General features: G+C 39.1%; 1 long non-coding RNA gene across 1 annotated transcript; it reads right to left on the reverse strand.

The window, feature by feature from the left end:
- Positions 1–497: 497 nt before the first annotated feature.
- Positions 498–7,149, reverse strand: LOC123330992. Its single transcript, XR_006547369.2, has 3 exons — positions 6,899–7,149; positions 5,122–5,316; positions 498–1,747 (listed from the first exon to the last, which is right to left on the reverse strand). It is a non-coding gene; the product is annotated as an uncharacterized LOC123330992 (long non-coding RNA).
- Positions 7,150–8,762: the final 1,613 nt, after the last annotated feature.

Consider the following 8,762-nt stretch of genomic DNA (forward strand, 5'->3'; position numbering starts at 1 on the left):
ACTGATATTGTTGTGCCCATGGTTAAATGCTTGTTTGTTGGTAAATAGCCAGTATCCTCAGCTCCCAAGAATCCAACCTCTACCCAGCTGCCCAGAACTTCCTCAATCCAGCAACCAAAGCATTAACACTTCAATGGACTAATACCCCAGCATCTAGCATGACTAGATATTTCAAATATCATATTTTCAACAGATTTGTTCTACTCTTCAACCAACTTTCCCTTTTATTCAGGAATTCTAAATTTTCAAATTTGGTAAATCTCTAGCAGAATGGTTTTTTTTTTGAGAATTTTAAAAATTTTTATGCAGTTCAAATCAGAGTGCATGGCTCATTTCATATTGAAGAAGAGTTGATTTACAATTTTGTGTTAGTTTCTGGTATACAGCAAAGTGATTCAGTTATACAAATATGTATATATATGCTTCTTCATATTCTTTTTATTATGGTGCCATTACAGGATATTGAATATAGTTCCCTGTGCTATACAATAGAATCTTGCTGTTTGTCCATTCTATATATAATATTTTGCATCTAGCAGAAATATTAATGAACCCAACAGCCAAACACTATTAACAAAGAGACATAGGGCTCTACCAATCAATCAGCTGGATGGTTTTCCACCAAATGAACAGCAGTGAATTATACATTTTTCCCCCTATATCAGTTTTCAACTTCAAAATCCAATAACTCTTTATCTTGAGTCCAAGAATAATCAGAGGAGCATAAACCTAAGAAAATGGCATTGGCGACCAGAATCCTGTGTTCATATTCTTCTCTGTCACAATCAGCTGGTTGATTTTGGTCAAGTTATTTAAACTCTAGGTCTCAGTTTCCCTGTTACTTAAAAATCACAAACAAACAAACAAAAGTCCTCCTCATAATGTTTCTGGTCAAAGTACCGTTATTCAAAACAGACCTCGTTTTTAATCAGTGAGGAAGAACAAAGCAAAGAAGAAAACAAGAAAGATAAAATGAGCAGAAAAAATAGCGATAACACATTCTAATTTATAATCATATAAATAATGACATCTCCCATGTACGAAGCTATTATGTCACCAAGCACATGGCAGTGGTATTGCAAACATATAATTTTCCCCCAAGTCCTGATAGGTAGTATTCTTAAATCCACTGCACCAAAGGGGAAATTAAGCTCTGAAAACATATGTAAGAGCACCCAATAGCAGTCCAACAACTTCCTGGACTCCCAAGAGATACTCTGAACTGCTACCTATAATAATAAAACCATCAATGTACAGTCCCATAATTATAAACAAGATATTTAAAATTGCTTGCCAATCAATCATTTACATCTTCAGAAAAACAAAAGGGAATGAGTATTGGTTTTTAATGAGAGACTCTTTTGAGACTGTAATATTGAGAAAGGTACATTTGCTGAAGACCTCTGTATTTACCTGGATGGGCTAAATTCTAGAATTTTAATACGTCAGAAAGAGTCAATCTTGTAAGTAATTTAGAGACTTGTTCTAAAAAATGAATAAGCAAACAAAAAAACTATTGATTTGTGTTCCTGCACGAGTTTGTTCGCATGTTTATTAGCAGGATCAACATCCAAGTGACTCATGTCAGGAACTTGAGCTGTAGTTGTGGCCAGCAGTTTCTCAGGAGACTGAAGGTGTAATCCAGGATTTTAGGTCCTCCCAACTCTTCCTTCACAACAGTAGGTAGACGATTTGATCTTCAACCCATCACATCTTGGAAAATGACCTCATGGGATCTAATAATGCACTATTTAACAAAAAGACCACAATGGTGACAAGAATAAAAGGCAGTTCATTGACTCTCAAGAAATGAATAAGAGGAACATTTTTAAAAATCAGTGTTTTTCTGTTTATGAAAATACACTGATTTTGTTTCCTATATTGTAGAATTTGTAGAAAATGTATCACAAAGACCCATTTTCATCTAACACAGGGCTCTAGAGTCCCCAAGAGCTCTTGCCTCCCAATCTCAGGAAATTCACACAAAAGCAACAGAAAGGCCATGTTATCACTGCCCTGCTCTTCAGGAGGTGTAGGCATTCTTCTGAGTTGGTAATTCTAATGATGGTTGCTTGTTAGAAAAGCAGGAACTGGAGCTTCACTTCAACCTCTTCAATCAAAAACTTGGGGGTTTTAATAGGTTTTTCAGGTGATTCTGATTTAGGCTCAAGTCCGAGCATGGTTGCTCTACACCAGATGTCTTAGATTTGCCTGATAAGCTGGTGAAATGGACCAGCCTCTGAAAACCCCTCCAAAAGAAATTCTGTCTCAGTGAGTCTCAGATCTTGTTACCACTGAATTATTTTCCTGTTCCAAAACTTATATGTTGAAGCCCTAGCTGGCGCATCCTCAGAATGACTTTATTTGGATATGTGACTTTAAAGAAGCAATAGTTACTTAAGTGAATGAGGCTGTTAGGGTGCGTCCTGGTTCAACTTGACTGGGAATAGGACAAACAGAGGGACACCAGGGACAAACGGGCACAGAAAAAAGAACTTGTGAAAAGGCAACAGGAAGGCAGCCATCTGCAAGACAAAGAGAGAAGCCTCAGAAGAAACCTAACCCTGCCAACCTTCATCTTGGACTTCCAGCCTCGAGAACAGTGAGAAATAAATTTCTGTTTTTTAAACCAGCCAGTCTGTGGTATTTTGTTAGAGCAAAGTAACTGTATTTTCAATCACCACCACAGATATTTCTTCTAAGCAGCAAGCTTGGGAAACTCTATCTTTCACACTTGCCACTCAGATGTGGTCCTCAAAACAGCAGTCTCGACACTGCATCCACTGAATCAATTTCATAGTTTAACAAAATGCCCAGGTGATTTACAGCCCCAGTAAACACTGCCGTGTACAACACCTACGATTACCGAATCTAGCAAATAATTATTTACAATAGTTGAGATATACTCACCCATACATATATAGGTAGTCATATTTATACTAAAAAATTAATTATTTTTACTGGAAATTCAAGTTTATCTGGGTATCTTATATTTCGAGAAGGAAACCAGATAACATTTATCAGAATTTCAAGAAAAGGTATCCAAAGACTCAATTTTGGTTTCTGAAAGCAGACTTTAGGACTGTATGCTCCTTATTCCAAAATTAAATAATGCAACAACACTCAAAAGGACTGACATTTCCATTAGTTAAAAAAGCAAATCTCAGTGATCTTGTCTAATCTTAAGATACTGAAATTTCTCACTGGAAACATCTATATCAATCTTCCCCTTTAAAGCCGGCAGCTGAAGTCATCCCTGAGTTCAGAGCTCCTCATGACCCAAGCGGCCTCCAAAACACCACATGATTGTATCTTGTGGGGATGCCATATCTTTCAAGGAAGTTCATTTATTTTGTTTTGTTTTTAAATTACAAAATGTTAGCGCTGGAAATTTTCTTATAAAGTTGTGAGCTTAAAAATTTATTTAAATAAATTTATGAGCTTAACCTCTAGGTACAGTGATAGTAATCCTAACAATAGTATTTATAGAGCAGTTACAAAACAGAGAACTTTACAAACATTTTTTCAAACTCCCAAAAGAGTAGATATGACCTCATTTTCATAGCAATAACACAGCTAACATTAGTGATTATTTACTATATGCTGGGCACTGTGCCAAAGTTATTTACTATATTACACTGTCTATCCTCTAACATAGATATTATTTGCCCCATTGTGCAGATAAGGCAAGTTATTTTCCCAACATTCAGAGACCTGATAAACAACTGAGCTGAGATTCAAACACAGGCAAAATATCTCCAAAGCTCTCACTGCAAATTACTGACATCATATCATCTGATACAGGAAGCATCTCACATTCAAGAATTGAATCCATTTCCCTGATGTCAGAACTGAACATTGAACCCATGCCTGTGCTTTTAAATACCATTTTTATGTAAACAAACTGGAAACCTTAAGTGGCTGAAGGAGCAGAGTATGGGGTGTTTCAATGAGCAGTGATAGGAGTCTTTCCTGAAAAGCTTCAGTTCAAAGATTTCCCCACCACATCAATATGGCAGATGGACAGGAAAAAACAAACCTGGCAAGGTCACCTGGCAATCCACAGTTGCCATGACTGATCAACTGGATCTCTAGTTGGTGGTATTGTGTGGAAAAAGCAGAACTGGACCAGGAGGAAAAATCACAAGAGGACACAGAGAAGTATGTCATGAGTGCCTGGGTTCAAGGACTAACTTTTGCAGAGTATTGGAGCATCCATACTGGAACATATTTAGTCATTCAATAAGCACACATTGAATGCTCTCTATTCAGCAAGCATTCATCTACTCTCTACTAGTCGACCTCAGGTTCAATAAAAGCATACTTCAGACATACCTCTTTGACCCAATGGAAAATATTCCCTGCACATCAACAACAGTAGTAACAACCTCTTACTTTAAGAACTTCTGAATTTACAATTCAGTAAGAGGTACTTTTTAAGTTTTACATCACCATATTCCACACGTACTATCATAGCTTGGCTCTACTGCCTACTAACAGTGTGGATCTTGGACAATTTACTTCTCTGAGCATCAGTTTCCTCATCAATAAAACATGGGTACAAAGAATATCTAGCTCATAGGGTGACTGGAGGGATTGAGTTAGTCAATGTGTCTAAAGTAGGAGGAAGGGTATCGGGCACACAGTAATTGCTATAAAGTGTTGCCTATTTCAGACAAGCCAAATTGAGCTTCCCAGATAAGAATTTCTTCAAGCATGGTCCTGGACTACCTGAGTCAAAATTCCTCAGGTTGCCCGTGAAGAAAAGCAGATTCCTGGGCTTATCTAACTGTATCAAAATGTCGGCTGGTTATCATGAGCCCTCTTTGTCCTCCAGGTGATTCTTATGTATGTAAATGTTTGAGAAGTTCTATCTTGGAGGATAAGAAGGCTGTCTTTGCCACTCGACAGTACATAAGGCAGACAGGTCCATTAGAAAGGGCTCAATCCCTTGCACATATCAAAGTGCTAAAGAGAATGGAATTTTAAGTGGTTTTTCCAAGGAAACTTGTTACCCTAGTAACAAGCAGAACCAGGATTTTGATGTACATTTGTGACTGTTTAGGTCTGCTCTCAGCCACCCTACCAGCAGGAACAGAAATGTACCCAGGAGAGACTTACCTGCCTCTGAAGTTGGAGTCTAATGAAATCTCTCAGAATATCTTGTTTTGTGTTAGACTTCAGGCCACCTTGTCCAATAAACCAGAGTGTCATTTCTGGAGCTAATTTAGAGTGCTCTGTCTTACTCTGAGGAAGGTTTGGTGAAGAGCAAACCTCTGTCAGGGCTTCCCAATGCCTCAGTAGTAAAGAATCCATCTGCCAATGCAAGAGATGCAGGGAACTCAGATTTGATCCCTGGGTCAGGAAGATCCCTGGAGTAGGAAATGGCAACCCACTCCAGCATTCTAGCCTGGAGAATCCCATGGACAGAGGAGCCTGGCAGGCTACAGTCCATGGGGTCACAAAGAATAGGACACAACTGAGCGACTGAGTGCACGTGCGCGCGCGCGCGCGCGCGCACACACACACACACACACACACACACACTTCTGTCAATAGCTAGCTAGTGGGAGGCTGCTCTATAGCACAGGTTGTTCCAAGCTCTGTGATGACCTAGAGGGGAGGAATGGGGAGGAAGCGTGAGAGGGAGGTCCAAGGGGAAGGTCATTGTACAGCAGAAACTAACACAACATTGTGAAGCAACTATATTGCAATACAAATAAAATAAGCACACCCCCGAATCTCTGCTGGAAGGGTGAGACCTCCCCAGCAGCCAGCCAAAGTTAACCTTTATATTTCAAAATACCTGTCTACCAAGTAGAGCATCACTCTGGAGCAGTCCATACTCTCTCCAGGAGGGCTGTCTACAATCAGGATGGCCTTTGGGCCCAATAATGTCACTTCTGAGCATTTTCTTTAAAATGAGGTAGGTTTTTGTTTTTTTTGTTGTTTGTTTTTTTTTTTTAATGGTGAGAAGGTGAAAAGATCAACCAGCTCTGGTTCTTCAACAAATCAGTATTAAAAATGGGAAACAAAAGTAAGGAGGGGCTGCTTTAGATGGAAAATACTTAAGAGACAATAACACCCAAAGGTAATTCGGGTTCATGATTGGGTCCTGATTTAAAAAAAAAAAAATACTGTAAAAGATGTGAAAGGCAATTTGGAAAATTCAGAAATTTTAAAATAAATGTGTTAGGTCATATTAGGGTATTATATTTAATTTTCTTATATATAATAATGGTATAACAGTCACGCTGGAAAATGTTTTTATGAGACACACTAGTATCAGAATAAAATGTCATGATTGATATGTTTTATTTTTAAACACTCAAGAAAAACACAGATCAATGAAATAAAGCAAATTCTAACAGGATAATTACAAGTGCTAGCCATATATTTGTGTGCATTATACAATCCTTCCTAATTTTATTTGGTTTGGAATTCTTCATAGTATAATGTAAATTTAAAAATACTCTTGAATGGCAAAGTTTGGGCCCAACAAATCTACTTCTAGAAATTTGTAAATATTTATTTGTTCATTGAACAAATGTGCTAAATAGTAAGAAAACAGTTAGACAAGTATTTAAGTTTATTGCAGTATTACATGTAATAGGTAAAAATTAATTTTTTAAAAGCTAACTATTCAACATTTAGAATCTATTAAACAATCTGTAGTTCATGTGCATAATGCAGAGGTGTGCATCTCATAAATACAATGATAAAAGTGTCTGTATCCAGAGTCATATGGAAATATGTTCAGGGTAAAATTATGTGAAAAAAAAAAAAGTAGTTACAAAACAGCATACATGTTGTTTCTGTAAATGAGACCATTTTTATAAAAAGAATGATGTATTTATTTAATAATGAAATTACAAGCTAATGTGCATTGAGAACTTACTTTTTCCAGTCCCTGGGCTGCATTACAGAATTATTTCACAATTATCAGCATTTTCCAGATTGGGACATTGAAGCATAGAGAACTGCTCAAGATCATCCAGTGAAAAGAAAATTTAAACCTGATGTGTGGGATTTCCAAACCTGGACTTTTTATGCTCTGCTCCGGGGCTCACCCAGGCAGACAACAGGACCTAGCCAACACCGGCACATGTACATGGACTCTGGACCTATGGTGGGATGACGGGTAACTGTTTTCCTGTTATGTTTCCCTATGCTGCTGCTGCTGCTAAGTCACTTCAGTCGTGTCTGACTCTGTGCGACCCATAGACGGCAGCCCACCAGGCTCCCCCGTCCCTGGGATTCTCCAGGCAAGAACACTGGAGTGGGTTGCCATTTCCTTCTCCAATGCACGAAAGTGAAAAGTGAAAGTGAAGTTGCTCAGTCGTGTCTGACTCCTAGCGACCTCATGGATTGCAGCCTACCAGGCTCCTCCGCCCACGGGATTTTCCAGGCAAGAGTACTGGAGTGGGGTGCCATTTTCCCTATAACATTATTACCTGGCTCCTTTTATAAGTTTAGGAACAAATCATAAAAGTGATAGGAAAAAATGCAACAATGAGCAGAATTTTCCTGATCTGGGTCCAGACATTCATAGTCATCTGGCTGGATGATGCTGTCTGCTTATTCTGCTGCAACTCCAGGAGGCTGTTTCCAGTTACCTGCTCTAAATTTCTCCCTCTATTTACTTGTGCCTGGCTTAAACCCAGAGCCCAATCTATTTTTATCAAGCCTTCTTGCCTTGATGAATTTCCCTTGTAGTAATACTTTCCATTAGTTGTGGATCATATTTTCCAAAAATGACTTGAATAACCTCTCTCATCCTATATGCTTTTCTTACCTATGTGACTTATATGTGACTTTGCTCCTTCCCCAGCAAGAGTGGTGTCTATACCCCTTCTGTTAAAGGGATCCCTGTTTTGATCATAAGTATGATAAAACTGATTCTATGTGACTTCACAGACTCAATCCATGAAAGATAATACAGCTTCCACCTGATTCTTTATCTTAGGACACTTGCATCTGAAACCTAGTCAATCATGCTGTGAGGAAGCCTGGGTCACATGAGGCCATGTGTTGATGTTCTAGTTGACAATTCCAGCTAAAATCTTAACCAAGAGCCAGCACATGTGAGTGAGCAAGTCTCTGAGGTGACTCCAGTCACAGCACTATCTGACTGCAGTTATGTGAGAAATTCAAGCAACCTTAAGAGAAAGTATCACTGATTCCTTACGTTCAACCATCAGCATGTTCTAGTAGTTCCAGCCTCAGAACACGTGCAGCACTCCATCACTTCTCCCAGTCTCTTCTGGTCCAAGCCCCAGTCATCACTCTCTGGAATTAGAGCAATAGTCCCAAAATCCTCCCCGACTCTGCACTCACTAGCACATAAGGCTACTTTCCATACATCTGCAGAAGTGACTCTACAATCATACAATCACATTGTGTCACACACATTTTCTCAAAATCTCCAGTGGCTCCTCACTCCACTCTGAGTCCATGCTGAAGTCCTTACAGTAGACAGCCAGCTGTATGTGCATGATCTGGCCTCTGTTACCTCTCCCAATTCTACTCAGCTACTTCGATTCTTCTCTCTTGCTCACTCACCTTCTGCCTAGCTGACCCATCTACTCATCTTCTATCCTCCACCCCCCAACACTTGCTGTTTCCTCAACCTGCAATACTTTTTCTCCAGTCTTCTCTCAGGCTCATGCCTGCTCGACCTTTAAGTCTTTGCTCAGATAGGAGCCTTAACTGAGGCGTTCCTGGCCTATCCTATGAAATTTGCACCATTCTTGTTCCCCAGC

The sequence above is a fragment of the Bubalus bubalis genome, chromosome 21, assembly GCF_019923935.1.
Source record: "Bubalus bubalis isolate 160015118507 breed Murrah chromosome 21, NDDB_SH_1, whole genome shotgun sequence".
Taxonomy (NCBI): domain Eukaryota; kingdom Metazoa; phylum Chordata; class Mammalia; order Artiodactyla; family Bovidae; genus Bubalus; species Bubalus bubalis.